At 46.2% G+C, this 20,681-nt stretch overlaps 1 non-coding gene across 1 annotated transcript; it reads right to left on the bottom strand.

The window, feature by feature from the left end:
- Positions 1–3,646: 3,646 nt before the first annotated feature.
- On the bottom strand, positions 3,647–3,718 carry trnae-cuc (transfer RNA glutamic acid (anticodon CUC)). Its single transcript has one exon. It is a non-coding gene; the product is annotated as a tRNA-Glu (tRNA).
- Positions 3,719–20,681: the final 16,963 nt, after the last annotated feature.

Below are 20,681 nucleotides of genomic sequence, written 5' to 3'. Positions count from 1 at the left end.
GTTCTGATTTAGTGACTCCTCAATTTCTGCAAGTTGTTTGTTTATGTACGTGTTTCTTTTCTTTTTCAGCGTGTGTTTGTAAAGTTTTACCATGTCACAGTACCTGAGTTGCAGATCTGTGTTGTGTGGTTGTCTGTGTTTTTCATTTGAGACTTTTCGTAGTGCATTTCTGATGTTTTTGCACTCCGTATCAAACCACTTTTCTTTTGCTTTTGTTTTTTGGTAGTTTTTTTTAGTTGTTTTTAGCTTAGATTTTGATGCTAGTTTGTGGAATAGGTGATTTAGTTTTTGTGTGGCCAAGTTCATCCCTAGTTTGTTGGTTTGATATGGGGTGTTTAGGAATGTGTCCATCAGTGTCTGAATTTCGTCTCTCATGAACTTGTCTCTCTCTCATGTCCTGCAGGCTCCTCGTCTCTCTGCTCTCTCCTGTCCTGCAGGCTCCTCGTCTCTGCGCCCCGGTGTGCAGGAGAGACGCGAGGGCCGCGTGATCGGACCTCAGCGGCTCGTGGACAAGCGGACCTGCGTCACTAACGGCGGGGAGGAGAAATGACTCTGCTGCTCGCTCGGCGTGTGTGCGCGGAGGTTCTCACGTCTGTCTGTTTTAATAATCTCATGTCGCGCGCGTGCGTGTCACTGTTCACACTACAGAACAAACAGGTCGCCCCGGAACGGCGATCGATGTGAAACTGTCTGTGATCGTGGCGCCCGCAGTCGTGACGCGGCCCGGCTCCCCCCGAGCGCCGGTTCTGCGGTCGTCCGCCCAGCCCGGTCCGGAAGGTGGCTGCTGGAGGCAGGGGAATGATCTGGGAGCTGGCGGGGTGTCAGAGGGGACAGGGGAGCACAGAAGGTGTTAGAAACTTTTGCTCCACCAGTTTGAGAGGGGGCAGACTGACCCCTCCAGGACCAGGACTGGACACACTGACTGACCCCTCCAGGACCAGAACTGGACACACTGACTGACCCCTCCAGGACCAGAACTGGGGACACTGACTGACCCCTCCAGGACCAGGACTGGACAGCCCTGCTGCAGACACACACACTGACCCCTCCAGGACCAGGACTGGACACACTGACTGACCCCTCCACGACCAGAACTGGACACACTGACTGACCCCTCCAGGACCAGGACTGGACAGCCCTGCTGCAGACACACCAGGGTTTACTGGCATCTCCATCAACAACCTCTTTTGTTAGATGATTGCTGTTAGCTTTTTTTTATTTTACTATGTCTCTAGTGTAATAATGGAATTTTTTGACAGCACCTTGACAGTTTAACAGAGAGGACTGCAGACTACTGATGAACAGGGCGACATTTAAGTTTTAATTCCACATCAGTGCAAAGTCCAAAAGGACACCGGCCATCTCTCGGTGGAGGTGGGGCTTCCAGCACATACAGGGAGCGAATCCCTGAGCTCTTGGCTCAGGGGACCACAAGGGCCACCGACTGCAGAAGAGGCCTGGAAAAAAGCAGGAAACCGCTGCCGTTCGACGCGCGACACCAAGAGCACAGTAGGTTTCGGCTCTATTTTTTCACAGCTCCATGGTCGCCCAGGTCAGGCGCCCCGCGTGGTAGCTGTCAGAGAGGGAAGGGCTTAGAATAAGACGACGAAGAGGAACAAAAGGGTCAAGCAGCTACAACGTACCGGTAGTGCATTAGTGCATCGCCACAGACGCGGACCTGCAGTTCTGCTCCAGTTTCGGTTACAGTAAGGTTTACATGCAAAGACCAAATAAATGCATTTCTGCTCGTTGCCCAAACCTAAGATTTGTTGTCAAAATTAATGCTTGGTTTCAAGGCGAAACTGTTTTTAAGAGGCAGGACAATTCAGCTGAAGGGATTGATTTCTTCCTGCTATCCACTTGTTAAAGAAGAAAAATTCAGAGTTGCTCAAATTCAAGACCAGTACGTCTTCCTCTGCAACTCCACAGATGTTGACCTCCAGTTCTGCTCCTGTTTCGGTTACAGTAAGATTTACGTGCAAAGACCAAATTCAAACAGATTGTATAATGGTACATAGATATCGTTTTATAATGCACAATGTTTTATGGCTCCAGTGGAGCCTCATACCTGCTATGCCAACAATAAAAACAATGATCTTTGCACTTTTATCTGTCCAGCTGATACGGCTGTTAAGAACAGAATGTCAAAACGCAGCATTTTATCAACATGATCAAGCCACGTTGGTGCATGACTTTGAAATCATGTACAAAGGTTGTGATGTTAATCATTTAACATCTCTGTGTTAGGTTTGATTTCAGTAACGAACCCAGGCTCCAGAGCTATGTCGGACTCAGAAACCATCGAGGTGGCCACACTCGGACGCCCCTTCCAGCTGGGGATGCTGTATGACTGCCGCAGGAACGTACTGATTCCATGTGAGAGATTCACACTGAGGTGACCTGTCTCCAGCTGTATGACCCTGACAGAGACACACTGATTCCAGGTGAGAGACTCACACTGAGGTGACCCGTCTCCAGCTGTATGACCTTGACAGACACACTGATTCCATGTGAGAGATTCACACTGAGGTGACCTGTCTCCAGCTGTATGACCCTGACAGACACACTGATTCCAGGTGAGAGACTCACACTGAGGTGACCTGTCTCCAGCTGTATGACCTTGACAGAGACACACTGATTCCAGGTGAGAGACTCACACTGTGGTGACCTGTCTCCTGCTGTATGACTCTGACAGACACACTGATTCCGGGTGAGAGATTCACACTGAGGTGACCTGTCTCCAGCTGTATGACTCTGACAGACACACCGATTCCAGGTGAGAGGTTCACACTGAGGTGACCTGTCTTTCACCTCTATGACAGATTCCAGGTGAGAGCCATACTGAGCTGAGCTGTATGGACCCTCTTTAGATTCTGATCTGATGCAAGTTCGATGTAAGTTTTCCCTACACATCAAAGACGCAGCTCCTTCGACGTCTGCCTCTCCACACTGCAGATCGCTACTGAATCCTATTGGTTGCCATGCTGCCTGATAGTCTGGCTACTTCCTAGGAGTGTCAATGATAAGATCACTTCCTCCCTGGCTTCCAGTCATACCCATCTGGTTCCAGTCTGGTGGCGTGTAGTCCCCATAGCGTTAACCCACAGTGGACACTCCATCTGGCTCCAGTCTGGTGTCGTGTCGTCCCCTAGCGTTAACCCACAGTGAACACTCCATCTGGCTCCAGTCTGGTGCAGTGTCGTCCCCTAGCGTTAACCCACAGTGGACACTCCATCTGGCTCCAGTCTGGTGCAGTGTCGTCCCCTAGCATTAACCCACAGTGGACACTCCATCTGGCTCCAGTCTGGTGCAGTGTCGTCCCCTAGCGTTAACCCACAGTGGACACTCCATCTGGCTCCAGTCTGGTGCAGTGTCGTCCCCTAGCATTAGCCCACAGTGGACACTCCATCTGGCTCCAGTCTGGTGTAGTGTCGTCCCCTAGCGTTAACCCACAGTGGACACTCCATCTGGCTCCAGTCTGGTGCAGTGTCGTGCCCCTGGAGCAGTTGGAGTTAAGGGCCTTGCTCAGGGGCCCAACGGAGTAGGATTCCTCTGCTGGCTGCGGGATTTGAACCGGCAACCTTCCAGCCACAGGAACAGATCCTCAGCCACAGAGCCACCGCTCCGGCCCAGAAGAGTATTGACATTCCCTGACCGGGAATCGAACCCGGGCCGCGGCGGTGAGAGCACCGAATCCTGACCACTAGACCACCAGGGACGCTACAGCGACACTTGACCGCACAGCTGAAAGATCACTCCCTGTAGTGCGACAAGCTTGCAAAGCCCCATTAACACCTCTTCTATTTCTTGTCTCCCCGCAGGAATCACGTTATGGGACGCCGAGACACTGCAGAAAGACATCGACGTGCGTCCTCAGCCGAACACAGATTTCCAGATCATTGCGTCCGACTCCACGGAGGACAAGGCGTCCGCTCTGAATGTGGAGGCCTCCCTGGAGGCGAGCTTCCTCTGTGGGCTGGTCTCGGTGAAGGGCTCGGCGAGTTACCTGAACGACAAGAAGACCTCGAAGAAGCAGTCGCGGGTCACCCTGCAGTACCGCACCACCACGCGCTTCGAGCAGCTCACCATGGACCGCTGAGGAGCCGGAAACGTGCAGCACAGCAACGTCTTCCAGGAGGGGTCAGCCACGCACGTCATCACGGCGGTGCTGTACAGCGCGCAGGCCTTCTTCGTCTTCGACCGGGAGGTTTTGGCAGAGGAGAAGCAGCAGGACGTCCAGAGCAGTCTGCACGCGGCAATAAAGATGATCCCGTGTGTGTCGATCGAAGGCGAAGCCTCCCTCAGAATGACAGACGAGGAACGCCAGCAGGCAGACAAGTTCAACTGCAAATTCTACGGGGATTTTGCTCTGGAAAAGAATCCGGTGACGTTCCAAGACGCCATCAAGGTCTATTCATCTCTCCCACACCTGCTTGGAAAAGACGGAGAGCACACCGTGCCCATGAAACTCTGGCTTTACCCACTGACAAAACTGGACTCCCAGGCTGCCACAATCTTTTTTTAGACGAAATGGATGATTATATCATGCGGTGCCAATACCTGATGAAAGACGCGATTGCGATCCGGTTTCCAGAGATGAACCAGAACCAGAACCTCCTGCAGTTTAAAGACCTGTAAGTGGAGGCGGCGAGGAAGAGGGCCGACTCGTCGACCTCCTGACCTCCTGAGCGGGAGAGAGCGCTCCCCCTTCAGAAACGCCCTGCTCGCGCAGTTCCTGGAAGACAATCTTACCTGCAGATCATAAGCGACGTCACCGTGGCCCCCTCCAGCAGTGACCTGGACCAAGTCGTGCTCGATTCGGCGAACGAGTACGTGGTGTGCTTTGTGTTTACATCGCTGAAGCAAAGGGAGCAATACCTAACCATCTTGGAAATCTATCTGACCTCCTCCGAACGAGAGACGGGGGAAGAGGTAGCTCCTGATCTCGAGCCAGAGGGAAGACGGGGAAAATGGTTCAGGTCAGGGGAAGTCACAGCCCTTACGTGGGAGAACATCAGACTATTCCTAGACTTCGAGAGAAAGAACAAAGGCAGACCGAACAAGTTCTGTGTGGTGTCTGAAGTACGGCGCGGGCGAGATCGTGAGGTATCGGGTTCTGTACCAGAAGCCGGGCGACTCAGCTTGGGGGGAAGTGGACACCGATGACAACAAGCCAGAGTTCACCGTGTCGGGGCTGGACCTGAACGCTTCATATCGATTCGGCTGTCAGGCGGTTTGCAAACCCGGAGTCGGCTGTACCAGCGACGCAACTCCTTCCTGCAAGACGCTTCCTTCAGCCCCCCCCGGAGCTCCTCAGCAGAAATCAACAGGACCAAACTCCATGACGGTCACCTGGGACATGCCCACCTCTGTGGGACAGGGAGTCAGCGTTACTTCCTACGAAGCTGAATACAGAGAGGTCTTCAAGGGGGCAACGGACGAGCAAGACAGCAAAACATGGACGAAGCTCAAAGCCAGAGGGAGGGTGTGCACTCTGGAGAACCTAAGGGGAAGGAAATTCCTACATCATCTGGGTTTATTCCGACTGTGGCAAAGAAGGCAAGAGTCCACCGAGCCCCGAGACTCCAATAACAATCCCGAAGGACAGCAGAGTCAAGTCAGGGGACGTCAGTCGTGTTAAAGTACAGAGCGACCACTTCCTAAACTTCTCCACTTTGATAGAGCGCGGGCAGCCTTCCTTATACAGGCTGTCGCTGGAACAGGAGCCCACCGACGAGCAGCATTTCCAGCGCTTCACGTTCGGCAGGAAAGTAGAAGAAGGGAACAATAAGGTCATCATCCTTCTGGGGGCCACGGGGGCAGGGAAGACCACCCTCATCAACGCGATGATCAATTACATCCTGGGCGTGCAGTGGGAGGATCGGTTTCGATTCAAGCTGATCCACGAGGAGACCAACCGCTCGCAGGCAGAGAGTCAGACCTCCATCGTGACGTCCTACGAGCTCCACAACCAGAAGGGATTCCTCGTCCCCTACTCCCTCACGGTCATCGACACCCCGGGGTTCGGAGACACGCGGGGACTCTCTCGGGACAAGCTGATCACAGAGCAGGTGAAGCGCTTCTTTACCAGCCCCAGCAGCGTGGACCACATCGACACCGTGTGCTTCCTGGTCCAGGCGTCTCTGGCTTGGCTGACCTCCATCCAGCAGTACGTCTTCGACTCCATCCTCTCCATCTTCGGGAAGGACATCGCCGAGAACATCCTCGTCCTCATCACGTTTGTGGACGGGAAGGACATCCCCGTCCTGGGCGCCATCGAAGCCGCGGGCCTGCCCTGCCGCAAGAACCGGAAGGGCAAAGCGACGCACTTCGAATTTAACAACTCTGCCCTTTACACACAAAACGAGAGGCCCAACAACGATTCCAACAGGGACAATGATGAAGAGGTCGAGAACAAGCTGGAGAAAATCGTCTGGACGAACCACATGAAGCAGCTGAAGAGGTTTTTCCAAACCCTGGAGAAGACGGAGGGGAAGGACTTGGCGCTGACGAAGAAAGTCCTGGAGGAGCGCGAGAAGCTGGAGACGGCGATGGCGAGGCTGAAGATGAAGAAGATCAGGGCATGTCTGGAAAACGAGCAGGCCAACATGGAACAAAACAAGAACTTCGAGACGGAGATCGAGGAGCTGGTCCCGAAACGGAAGAACACCAAGCATCTCTCAACAAACTGCAACAACTGTCTGGTTTTGTGCCATTCAGGATGTTTCCTTCCCAATCTCTGCGCCGTCATGGATGACGCTGGACTTCGAGGACCGAATCACCGAGCAGCGCAAGATGAAACATCACGCCGAGATCCTCGCCAAGATCGCCAACAACGAGAAACTGCTCCCGGAGGAGCGCAGTATCGTGAGGGAGAGAAACCAGAGGCTGAGAAAAATCGCTCAAGATGTCAAACTGGCGAGCTCCGTAGTGAGAGCCTGGACTGCAGGACACTGAACACGTTGCACACCGCCCGAGAACTCCTGCAGGACACTGAACACGTTCCACACCGCCCGACAACTCCTGCAGGACACTGAACACGTTCCACACCACCCGACAACTCCTGCAGGACACTGAACACGTTCCACACCACCCGACAACTCCTGCAGGACACTGAACACGTTCCACACCGCCCGACAACCCCTGCAGGACACTGAACACGTTCCACACCGCCCGACAACTCCTGCAGGACACTGAACACGTTCCACACCGCCCGACAGCTCCTGCAGGACACTGAACACGTTCCACACCGCCCGACAACCCCTGCAGGACACTGAACACGTTCCACACCGCCCGAGAACTCCATCTTGTGTTAAATCTCGAGTAAACCAAAACACAGAATAATGTTCGGGTTTTGTAAAATAACTGTTCCTAATAGTTCAACTGAAATAAAATAATAACTTAGTTCTACTTAATCACTTGGTTTTAAAATCTACAAAAATCATTTTAAATTCTCTAAATTCAAAGCTTTCCTTTCACCAGACCTCCAGCCAGACTGATGTTGGCCTCTCTCTCATGCTGTCGGGATAAAGCTGCCTTTCAAATCAATCGGCATCCTGCTGCGACAGATGATTTAATGTCCACAGGGCAAAGTGTGGTTATAGATTATAAAGACCGCAGGACACCTCAGGGTTTGCAGACACAACAGTCAGACAAGAGAAGGAGTCGCTGCCTTTCCTGACCACATCTCCTTAGCAGAAGACCTGAACACAGATCAAACGCTTCTAAGGAACAGTTCTCAACACGTCAGTGTGAATTTCAAATCGCATTTCAATGTTTTTTGTCTGGCGTCTGTACTTGGTAGATCCATACGCCAGTGAAAAATTAAAAATACCTTTCCTCTGAGTGACCTGTCGTGCTCTATTTCTGGGTGACCTTGGACATCATCCACCTCTAACGAACGGTGTTGACTTCTGACGATTCTTGTGCACTCTCTCTCACCTGTATATAAAAGCACACTTCAGTCACCTGCAGTTCAGTGAGCTCAATAAACTTTTACACCAACAGACCCACAATTTCACCACAAACACATGGAGCTTGTGTCTGTGAAGGTGAAGTGTGAGACGATTCTGTCATCAGGAGGGAGGGCCACAGCAGTACAGCAGAGAGAGCCATCACTGTTACCCACATACTCTCACACCGGTCCCATGTAGAACTGCTGTATTAAACTGTCTGGTGAAGAGATGCGTCTGAGACCTCTCATGATCAGGACAGGTCACAGTAAACATGCAGAAAGTGATGGTGAATTCTCGTTTCGCCTGTGTCTTATTTACTCGTTGTCAAACATACCAGTCTGTGTTATTGTGCGTTTTGAAAAGTGGTTGTCGATTTCTTTAAATGTTTCATACAAAAATGCTATTTGGAGAGTAACTAATTAGATATTCCCCTTGACTGAGGATGTGTACAGTCATCCATCAGGACTGGTACATTTAAAAATGACTGGACAGAGCGCCACCTACAGGCGAAAGGCCACATCACAGCAGCAACGTGTGAACAATAAGACTTTTACACCCAAAAACCACAATATCTCCACAACCCCATAAGCACAATGATAAAGAGACTTTTACACAATTTCACCACAAACCCCCACGAGCTCAATGATAGACACTTTTACACAATTTCACCACAAACCCCCCGAGCTCAATGACAGACACTTTTACACAATTTCACCACAAACAGCCCGAGCTCAATGATAAAAAGACTTACACAACTTTATCACAAACCACCCGAGCACAATGATAAACAGACACTTTTACACAATTTCACCACAAAACACCCCGAGCACAATGATAAAAAGACACTTTTACACAATTTCACCTCAAACCCCCCAACCTCAATGATAAAAAGACTTACACAACTTTATCACAAACCACCCGAGCACAATGATAAAAAGACACTTTTACACAATTTTACCACAACCCCCCCAAGCACAATAATAAAAATACAGTTGTATACAATTTCACCACAAACCCCCCAAGCTCGATGATAGACACTTTCACACAATTTCTCCAAAAACCCCCCCGAGCTCAATGATAAAAAGTATTTTACACAATTTTACCTCAAACACCCCGAGCACAATAATAAAGACACTTTTACACAATTTTACATCAAAGATAAAGACACTTTTACACAATTTCACCACAAACCCCCAGAGCACAGTGATAAAACGACACTTTTACACAGTTATACCTTATTGATAGACACGTTTACACAATTTCACCACAAACCCCTCGAGCACAATGATAAAAATACACTTTTATAAAATTTCACCACAAACCCCCTGAGCTCAATGATAAAGAAACTTTTACACAATTTTACCTCAAACACCGGGAGCTCAATGATAAAAAGATACTTTTACACAAATTCACCACAAACCCCTGGAGCACAATAATAAAAAGACACTTTTACACAACTTTATCACAAACCACCCGAGCACAATGATAGACACTTTTACACAATTTTACACAATTTCACCTCAAACCCCCCGAGCTCAACGATAAAAAGTATTTTACACAATTTTACCTCAAACACCCCGAGCACAATAATAAAGACACTTTTACACAATTTTACCTCAATGATAAACACCTTTACACAATTTTACCTCAATGATAAACAGACACTTATACACAATTTTACCTCAAACACCCCGAGCACAATTATAATAAAGACACTTTTACATCAATGATAAAAAGACACTTTTACACAATTTCACCACAAACCCCATGAGCTCAATGATAGACAATTTTACACAATTTCACCGCAAACCCCACGAGCTCAATGATAGACACTTTCACACAATTTTATCTCAAACACCACAAGCTCAATGATAAAGACACTTTCACACAATTTCACCACAACCCCCTTGAGCACGGTGATAAAAATACTATTTTACCTCAATGATAGACACTTTTACACAATTTCACCTTAAACCCCACGAGCTCAATGATAAAAAAACACTTTTACACAATTTCACCACAACCCCCCTGAGCACAATGAAAAAATACACTTTTTCCACAATTTCACCACAACCCCCCGAGCTCATTAATGGACACTTTTACACGATTTCACCTCAAACAGCCTGAGCTCAATAAAAGACACTTTTACACAATTTCACCACAAACCCCTCGAGCACAATGATAGACACTTTTACACAATTTCACCACAAACCCCCCGAGCACAATGATAAAGACACTTTTACACAATTTCACCTCAAACACCCTGAGCTCAAAGATAAAAAGTCACTTTTACACAATTTCACCTCAAACCCCCTGAGCTCAATGATAAAACGATTTTTGCACAATTTTATCTTCAACACGCACATCACATTCTCTCCACTGCACATATCATTTCCATACCTCCTCCCTCCTCATCCAACTTCTCTGGTTCCCTTCTCTCCAGCTTCTCTCTTCTTGACTCAGCATCCCTCAACAAACTAGTTACACGCATGAAACCCACCACATCTATTTTAGATCCCATTCCCACCACTTTATTCCAGTCCTGTTTCTCTTCTCTCTGTCCCATTGTCCTCAATATTATACATGAATCCATGAGCACTGGCATTGTACCAACGGTCCTCAAAACTGCTGCTATTACCCCAGTGCCAAAGAAGCCTAACATGGCTCTCGACAATCTTAATTTTCACCCCATCTCCAACTGACCCTTTCTTCCTAAAAGTCTAGAACGTGCTGTCACACTCCAGTTACATCACCAACGATCATCTAATAGCTTCTGATTCTGGGTTCCCTCTCTATACTCATCCTTCTTGATCTCAGTGCTGCTTTCTGACACTGTTGACCATGACATGGCTCTGTACTTGGTAGATGGCTCTGTACTTGAGCTTCAATCAAAATTGAAAAAACTTGGAGTGATATTCGATTCTGGCTTAACATTCGACCCACATGTGCAGCATATCATCAAAACATCTTTTTTTCACCTTAGAAATATCGCTAGACTACCCCCTATGCTATCACTAACTGTGGCTGAAAAGCTGATCAACACATTTGTATTCTCTCAAATTGACTACTGTAATGCTCTACTTGCATGTGGTATCTAAATCTACTCTGAAAAAACCTCAGCAGCCAGAATCCTGACCAGGTCTGGTGCAAGTGACCACATCACTCCTATCCTGGAGTCCCTGCACTGGCATCCAGTCAAATTCCGTGTGGACTTTAAAATCCTCATGCTCACCTGTAAGGCTCAGCGTGGCTTGGCACCTCAGTACCTGTCTGAACTATTATCGCCCTACTCCCCACCTCACAACCTCCGCTCTTCAAATTCTGCCCTCCTTACTGTCCCCCAAGCCCGTCTACATTGTATGGGCGACAGGGCCTTCTCCTGCTATGCCCCCAAGGTTAGATTAGAGAGTTAGAGTCACCTTCTCTAAACTTCTTCAAATCCAGACTCCAAACCCTCTTCTTCAGAAAAGCCTTTACTGAACTGGTTCCATTCTTCACCCCTCTGCTCTTAGTACCACCATCCAAAGTCTCCTCTGTGTATTGTCATTGTGTTGTATCTTGTATATTTATTGTTATTGTCATCCTGTAAAGCACTTTGAGAAGCCACCTTTAAAGGCACTATATAAAATAAAGTTTAACACCCCGAGCTCAATGATAAAACGACACTTATACACAATTTTACCTCAAACCCACCGAGCTCAAAGATAAACAGACGCTTTTACACAATTTGACCTCAAACCCCCTGACCTCAATGATAAAGACACTTTTACACAATTTTACCTCAAACCCGTCGAGCTCAATGATAAACCGACACTTTTGACCCAATTTTACCTCAAACCCGTCGAGCTCAATGATAAAGACACTTTTACACAATTTTACCTCAAACCCGTCGAGCTCAATGATAAACCGACACTTTTGACAATTTTACCTCAAACCCGTCGAGCTCAATGATAAAAACACTTTTGACCCAATTTTACCTCAAACCCGTCGAGCTCGAAGATAAACCGACACTTTTGACAGAATTTTACCTCAAACCCGTCGAGCTCAATGATAAAACGACACTTATACACAATTTTACCTCAAACCCACCGAGCTCAAAGATAAACAGACGCTTTTACACAATTTGACCTCAAACCCCCTGACCTCAATGATAAAGACACTTTTACACAATTTTACCTCAAACCCGTCGAGCTCAATGATAAACCGACACTTTTGACCCAATTTTACCTCAAACCCGTCGAGCTCAATGATAAAGACACTTTTACACAATTTTACCTCAAACCCGTCGAGCTCAATGATAAACCGACACTTTTGACAATTTTACCTCAAACCCGTCGAGCTCAATGATAAAAACACTTTTGACCCAATTTTACCTCTAACCCGTCGAGCTCAATGATAAAGACACTTTTACACAATTTTACCTCAAACCCGTCGAGCTCAATGATAAACCGACACTTTTGACCCAATTTTACCTCAAACCCGTCGAGCTCAATGATAAAGACATTTTTACACAATTTGACCTCAAACCCGTCGAGCTCAATGATAAAGACATTTTTACACAATTTTTCCTCAAACCCGTCGAGCTCACTGATAAACCGACACTTTTGACACAATTGTACCTCAAACCCTCCCAGCACAATGATAAACAGACACTTTTTACACAATTTCACCTCAAACCCCCTGAGCTCAATGATCAAGACACGTTTACACAATTTTACAATGATAAACCGACACTTTTGACACAATTTTACCTGAAACTAGGCTGGGCAAACGATTTTTAAATTTTTTAAAAAATAAATAAATAATGAGATATAATGATGTGTTCCTGCTTAACTTAGACATTGCACGACTTTAAAACATATAAAAACAGGTTTCGAGAGTTAAAAACCACTTTTTATGCGCGAAAAATGGGTGATTTTTCTTCCTCGTGATCAGCTCAGAATCTTTGTGTACGCTGTAAGGTTTTTACTTCTTAATTAAACGTTTAAAATACACGAATTTCATAAAGACAACACACGTTTCGAAGAGAAAAAATCCCATTCTTTTCTCTTCCTGTTGTGTGAAACTCATCAGCAGGTCTTTTTTTCCCAATCAGAGGCTCTGAAAATAGCGTACCGCCCACTGCGCTCCGTCAGAGAGGGGCGCGGCACCGAGAGAGGGAGGAGGCGCGGAGCGCAGCAGTCAGAACGAACGTTTCATCCATACAAACACCACAAAACTATTCTCGATTGTATTTCTGAATGGTATGTTACACTTAGTTCACTGTTTTAAATACATCTAATTAAGAAAGTTAGGTGTTAGCATAAACTATTAGCAATCAATAATATTAAATTTAGCACTGTAATAATCTGTTGCACTTTCCCCCACATCTTGTAAAAATATATTTTCATTGTTCAAATATACATTAAATCTGACTATCATATAAATATTTTGCTAACAATGTTAACTGTTTAAAAATAATAAATTGTATTAACTAAAGAGTAGGATGGCACAGTTGTTAGTATGCTTTTTGTTTTGTTTCTTTTTCATAAATACAACAGTAGTACCTGATGTCTCAGTGGCTTTCAAAATTAAATTATGTATGCAAACCTGTGAACTAGAAAGATAACTAAGATATCCATCCATTTATAATGGTGGCAAAGTGGTTAGCATTGCTATCTTGGAGCACTGGGGTCCCAGGTCCCATCCTGTGTGTGTGGGGTTTGCATGTTCTCTCTGGGTTACATGGTTTTTCTCCATATGTGTGATATGACTCCCTCTCACACTCCAAAACATACTGGTAAGTTAATTGGTTTATGGGAAAACTGGCCCTGGTGTGTGTGTGTTTGTGTCTGTCTGTCTGTCCTGTGATGGACTGGCGCTATGTCCAGGGTGTATTCTGCCTTGTGTCCGTTGCTTACTGGGATAGGCTCCAAATCCTCTGTACTGGATAAAGAGATTAGAAATGGATGGAAGTAAAGGCACTGTGTGGATGGAACTATACACAGTGTTAGAAACCCACTATGAAATGGCAGCATCTCACTGAGAATAAAATATTTTATAGTGCTGGCTTAAGTAAACAGCCTTTCCACCTCTCTTGCACATCAGTATCCATACCTAGTTATTTAAACAAATTGCCTCTAATTATAAACATCTTAATATGCTGGCTCTGTGGATCCGCATCAGCTATGTTTGCCCATTCCTTCAATTCATGTGCATCCAACACACAGTTCAATGCTAGCAACTACACAAAATCTAAAATACAATCCTAATTTCAGTATCTATGTAAACATACAGTCTGTTAACTTCATCATCTTCATCAAAAGTATGCCTAACCCCATTAGGAAGTGTTCTTGTTATCAGTGTATTCCTCAGCTATCCCAAAATTATCTTCTTACCAACATCTCTAGTTTTTTATCCTGCAATAACTCAGCCAACACTTAAATCTCCAAAAGCTGCTTGTGTTAATTTCTTTAAATCACAAATATCATGTGTAAATACTGTCCATGTAATACTCTGCATTGTGGAATAATAGTTTATTTTAAAGGGAACTAGAGAAACTAAGAACAAGAGAAATCAAGAAAGGCTTTTTTTTCTAGAATTAATAAATGCACATCCTGTTCACTGGGGAAATTAAATCCACACTGAGCAATCTTCAATATGTTCAGAATATGACAGCGAGAATCCTATCAGGGATGCATTACACCTGTTTTCAAGTCCTTGCATTGGTTACCTATCAGGTTTCGAGTCAACTTCAAAATCCTCATCCTCATTCAGTACCTACAGTATATGGCTTATTATCTGTCTACTCCCCACCTTTGTCCGTCTGACTGGTCTTCTAGCTGTCCTCAAGAACATCTACATTCTGTGGGTGACAGGGTCTTCTCTAGCTGCACCCCAGAGCTCTCAATTTGTATTCCCAGTGATATCAGTCACGTACCCTGAGTGCATTTAAATCTAACCTCAGAACCTTTCTTTTCAGAAGACTTAGTGTCTGTATCTGCTTCATTTTCTAATTTTGGTAGCACCTCTAACTGCTTGTCTTTCTTATATGTATTTACTTTGTAATCTGTGGTCCTTTTATCTGTTTTTATATCTACTGTGTGCATTTAAATCTAACCTCAGAACCTTTCTTTTCAGAAGACTTAGTGTCTGTATCTGCTTCATTTTCTAATTTTGGTAGCACCTCTAACTGCTTGTCTTTCTTATATGTATTTACTTTGTAATCTGTGGTCCTTTTATCTGTTTTTATATCTACTGTATTGCTTTGAGATGCCAATTTTAAAGGTGATATATAAAATAAAGTTTTTTATTATTGTTATAGAGAAACATGATCAGTTTTCCCTGGTCCAGATAAAAAGATCTAAAGCATACTAGTTTGTCACTCTTCTCATTCCCTTTGCTAAATAACTTTTCATACTAATCTGATCAATCTAACTGCCTGTTTTCTGTGCTTTCTCTATCCTGCTAGATTTGCAATTATTCTGAACATTTTCTTCTTGAAATAACTCATTTCTAAATACCTTTTTTCACTGTTAACATCTTGCAGCAACGCTGCGACAAAATATACACTTAGCACAGTTCATCCTGCTACCAACATTGAATAACAAAATCTTAAGATTTCTATATTTATGTCTTTATTTAGTGGTTTCATTAGTGACAAAGGCTAAACTTTCTTGGAAAAATGTCTTTTATGTGTTGCAGAAAAAACTGACTTGCTTTAACAAAGTATGTTTACAAATCCTTTCACCTGGCAATCTACCTGAATGCCCAACTATCTGAGAAGCCCTCCATGAAACCATGGTTGCTATTAATTCATTTAGGGCTCATTGACAGAATTGCTGTTTTTTATGCATGCTAATTTTCTGATTCCTCACTCTGTTTCATGTTTATAGATAAGACTTTATTGATCGTGAAGGGAAATTGATGTACATGTTTGCATGTTCTTTTGTAACATACACCTTTTTGTGATTTTTTTTGTATATCTAAGCAAGTGTTCCTGCATCCCTCTTCTGCACTATAGTCATGGCTTTTTTTCTGTTTGCTTATTTCAAAGCAACACCTGCTCCATTTCTAAAACTTTTTACTCATGTGCATTTTTGTATTTTTTACACCTCTAGCACTTTAACATCCTGAATTTTCATTTGCCTTAATTTGTAGAATGAACTTGAGTTTTAGCCTAAAGAAGTTTTCATAAACTTTTGTTTCTTGTCCTACAACTGTTATTATTGATCACCGAATTATTGTTCTTGACATGACTTCATTCAGCCTTTCCTGAACGTCTATGACAGGCAGAGAGAGTGCTGTTTCTGGTGCGATCTTTTGCAGCTGACATTTCACTGTTTTAAACGAACAAGAAATTAGATTGCTCATAGATCACTTATCCTATATAAACACAGCGTAATTGCCCTCCGAAAATCCTCTTTTTCTTGTTCGTTTTAGAGACCTTGATCGAAACTGATTTTAGATGTCAGAAAGGATTTATTTTCTCTGTATTTCCTACATTGCTTTGTCGAGACTTTAACTTTATATCTAACTTTATATCTAGGCTCAAATTTCAACTATAAATCGTACAGTAATTAATAGCAGTAAATACTGATGTTTTGCGCCCTCTTACCACAAAAATATATACGTTTTGTAGCTGGGATGAACTTTATTTCGTACACGTAGCTACTGCGATTTGGACACGGACGGTTAAACATAGCGGCAAATCAGACACCCAGAGAGGGGGGGGGCGTCTTCTCGCCTCCATAACTAAAATGCCAAATAGGAGTGGCTTAAGCGACATACACAGTCGTGTAACTGACAGTTTGAGGTAGCCTATCGTGTAAATTTCGCTTTGTTGCTGATAGGTTAAGCTTTCGAAACTCTGCCCCAAAGTCATGTGACTGATTTTTCGCCCTGTTTCGTTGGTTAAACGCAATGATCACAAGCACCACCATGGTAACTGGGATGTGTAGTTTTTAATTCCGTTTGAATTATAACTGTACGTACTGTCTTCATATTTGGCCAGGGCTTTAAAGAGAAGGCGCGCCCAAAAATTTCGGTGCCGTCGTCTCCGCTTTAAAGGTACCCCCGATCCCACTACCACCACCAGGAAATCAATCAATAATCAAACAGAGCGATAAGGCGCCACGGGCGTCTCCGCCCACGAGTCCCGGACTCCCCTCTCCGGGCGGCAGCGGTCCGGGTCCGAGCTCGGGTTCGGGTCCGGCTGGCCGGTACGGGTATCGGTATCGGGCCGGACTCGAGGGCCTCTCCCATCACGGTCGGACTCCACCCAGAAGGGGGGCGGGGGGGCTTACAGGTCACAGGTCAGAGCTGCTGCTGAGGTACTGAGAGACGCCGACCAGGAGCAGCACCTCCCCGGTCTTCATCGCCTCGGCCGCCGCCCCCTCTTCCTCCCCCGCCAGGAGGGGCGATGGCAGTGTGGGTGGGGGGGCAACAGCAGCCCCTGCCTTTCCTCCTGCCCCCCTGCCCCTGCCCCTCGGGGGGGCAGCTGGCGGCAGGCAGCGCCGGTTCACACCCGGGCTCCTCGGAGGCGAAGATCTGGGTAAAACCTCCGGACCTCCAGACACACGTCTCTCTGGCGCCCCCTGCTGTCCAGGAGGTCTGGCGTGTCGATGACAGAGAGCTGCCTCCCAGCAGCCTCACCCCTGCGTCTCTCGCAGGTCTGGGTGACCGCGGACAGGCTGGGCCGGGAGGGGAACTGTGTGCTGCCCAGGAGGGTGTTTCCTGCTGAGCTCTTCCCAGCACCAGTCCTGCCCAGCAGCACCAGTCTCAGCTCAGAGGGACAGGGCTGGAGTCTGGGTTCGACTTCACTCACTGCAACAGGGCGAGAGACAGGAGCATCAGGGAGGTGAGACATGAGAGGAGACCAACCTCTCCACAGGTAAGAGGAGTACAATTTGCTCAAAAGTCATTTCTTGACAAACGTAACTTAAAAGTCATTATAATAATAATAATAATAATTGCTTACACTTCTATAGTGCTTTTCTGGACACTCTACTCAAAGCGCTTTACAGGTCATGGGGATCCCACTACCGCCACCAGTGTGCAGCCCCACCTGGATGACGCCCCAGTCCTCTCCCCACACACCAGCTCTCAGTGGGGAGGAGAGCAGAGGGATAAAGCCAATTCATAGATGGGGGTTATTAGGAGGCCATGATGGGTAAAGACCTGGGGGGTAATTTGGCCAGGACACTTGGGTAGCACCCCTACTCTTCTCGAGAGACACCCTGGGATTGTTAATGACCACAGAGACTCAGGACCTCGGTTTGACGTCTCATCCGCAGAACGGCGCCTGTTTACAGCCCAGTGTCCCGGTCACTATACTGGGGCATCAGGACCCACACAGACCGCAGGGTGAGAGTGCCCCCTGCCGGTCTCACTCACACCTCTCCCAGCAGCAGCCTCAGTGTTTTCCCAGGAGTCTCCCCTCCAGGTACTGGCCAGGCTCACACCTGCTGGGGTCCAGTGGGGCTGTTTAAAAAAGAACATTGAAAAGCAGGCAGGAGACACACCTGCACCCACACACAGCACCACACAGTCGAGACGCACCGCGTCGGAGTACAGCACGCGCAGGGACGGCCGGCACCCTCAGCGGTTGTGCGAATTTCCGCCGATTCACTGCTGCCGCGTGACGGTCGAGGGTTCAGAGAACTGTGTTTGTTTCTAGGAAAAAACAGGCCGCTGCTCCCCGGGAGGAACTACTGATAATAATACTACTACTGATAAGAATAGTACTAACACTAATACTACTGCTGATAACAATAGTACTACTACTAATACTAATAATACTACTACTGATAAGAATAGTACTAACACTAATACTACTGCTGATAACAATAGTACTACTACTAACACTAATACAACTACTGCTAACAATAGAACTACTACTAACACTACTAGTACTACTGATAATACTAATACTACTAATAATAACACTAGCAATACTTATACTCTACTAATACTACTGATAATGATAATACTAGTAATAATACTGATACTACTACTAATAGTAATAACACTACTAATAATACTACTCATACTAGTAACAATCTCCTTCACACAAGAACTGCACACACGGTGTACAAATCAGCTGACTGGAGAGTAATTTCCGACGGTGATAAACACAAGGAATAGAACTGACCTTGTTGGTTTCTCTAAAAACACTACAAGTCCTGTCAAAGACAGGATATGCTCCACTAGAATTGTTGTCTCTGACCGGTGAGAAATTTTGTTTGTTGTGCGAAGGACTCAGCAAGAAGAGATGTGTCAATTCAGGTGCAGTTGTTTATCGTGAGGGAAAGCACAGATAATATGGGCTTTAATGAATTAACAGTGAAAGTGTAGCAGGGGGCCTCGTATGGACTGTGGTTGTGTCTAGTTTTTGTTATTTGCATTTAAAGATTTTGCAAACAAAATCTAAGCTAAAACTTTTACATGAAACATAATGCAGGAGTAGCTGCAGCCTAGGTAGACGTGCCGAAAACCACGTTACGTTGTTATTATTTACTTTATTATTTCTCACTGAACACTAGCTTCCCACTGTGATGACACAGTGAACACAGTACTGTGCCACTGTGATGACACAGTGAACACAGTACTGTGCCACTGTGATGACACAGTGAACACTGTACTGATCCCACTGTGATCACTCACTGAGCACAGTACTGTGCCACTGTGATCACACACTGAGCACAGTACTGTGCCACTGTGATCACTCACTGAACACTGTACTGTGCCACTGTGATCACTCACTGAACACACTACTGTACCACTCTGAGCACAGTACTGTCCCCCACTGATGACACACTGAACAAACTACTGTCCCCCTGTGATCACACACCGAACACTGTACTGTCCCATTTTAGTTGACACACCGAACACAGTACTGTGCCGCACCGATCACACACTGAACACAGTACTGTGCCGCACCGATCACACACTGAACACTAGCGTCCCACTCTGATCACAGTTCCGTCCTACTGTGACAACACGCTGATCACACACTGAACACAGTACTGCCCCATTTGATGACACACTGAACACAGTACCGTCCCACTGTGATCACACACTGAACACAGTACCGTCCCACTGTGATCACACACTGAACACAGTACCGTCCCACTGTGATCACACACTGAACACAGTACCGTCCCACTGTGATCACACACTGAACACAGTACCGTCCCACTGTGATCACACACTGAACACAGTACTGTCCCACTGTGATCACACACTGAACACAGTACTGTCCCCCTCTGATCACACACTGAACACTGTACTGTGCCCCTCTGATGACACACTGAACACTGTACTGTCCCACTGTGATAACTCAGCGAACACTAGCGTCCCACTCTGAACACAGTACTGTCCCACTGTGATTACTCACTCAACACACTACTGTGGCACTCTGAGCACATACTGAGTACAGTACTGTGCCACTCTGATCACACACTGAGTACAGTACTGTCACCCTCGGATGACACACTAAACAGTACTGTCCCACTGTGACAACACACTGAATACAGTACTTTGCCACTCTGATCACACACTGAACACAGTTCTGTCCCACTGTGTCTGTATGAACCCCTCTCTCTCAGTGCAGTGTTCATGTATTGGAATGTCCAGTCAGTGTGTCTGTATGAACCCCTCTCTCTCAGTGCAGTGTTCATGTACTGGAGTGTCCAGTGTGTGTGTCTGTATGAACCCCTCTCTCTCTCAGTGCAGTGTTCATGTACT

Source organism: Lepisosteus oculatus, chromosome 14 (assembly GCF_040954835.1).
Source record: "Lepisosteus oculatus isolate fLepOcu1 chromosome 14, fLepOcu1.hap2, whole genome shotgun sequence".
Taxonomy (NCBI): domain Eukaryota; kingdom Metazoa; phylum Chordata; class Actinopteri; order Semionotiformes; family Lepisosteidae; genus Lepisosteus; species Lepisosteus oculatus.
This window is presented reverse-complemented; position numbering and strand designations above follow the sequence as displayed.